We start from the raw sequence: 784 nt of genomic DNA on the forward strand, positions 1-784 counted from the left end.
AAGTATTCCATCACAAATCGCTATGAAAAGAAGGGTATGAATGTCACATGACATAGTGTCATTTCCTAGGGTCTGTCTCATATCCTAGTATAAGGTTCATAGCCTCATTTCAGGCGATTATTTACTTTCCTTTCAAAGCCTGAACTTGTACCGAGTGAAAAGGAATAATTAGTTCATATGCAATATTATCTAGCACTTCCAACTGTTGTATATTACAGCAGCCTTTCCTATAACTTAATGCATAAACTCATAATTCCCACCCACATCGTCCCACAGATACAAACACATCCATCATCTCTCTCTCACACTCTCTCCCTGTCTCTCCCTCTCTCTTTTTCTCTCACGCACACACAGACAGACACACACACACATACACACACACATACACGCACACACACACACACACACACACACACACACACACACACACACACACACGCACACACACACTCAGAGACTTATTAGTCCAACGAACAACCTCAAACTCATAAACACGCACACACGCATGCGCATGCGACTGTCCTCACTTACTTACAAACACAAACGGCGCGCGCGCGCATACTAACACACGCGCACATAGAGACATACGTACACGCATGCATAATACATACATACATGCATACATCCATCATCCATCCATCCATACATACATACATACGTACGTACGTACCTACATACATACGTACGTACATACATACATACATACATACATACATACATACATACATACATACATACATACATACATACATACATGCATATTTACATACAGACAACCTATTTA

This window comes from Octopus sinensis, linkage group LG3 (assembly GCF_006345805.1).
Source record: "Octopus sinensis linkage group LG3, ASM634580v1, whole genome shotgun sequence".
Lineage (NCBI taxonomy): Eukaryota > Metazoa > Mollusca > Cephalopoda > Octopoda > Octopodidae > Octopus > Octopus sinensis.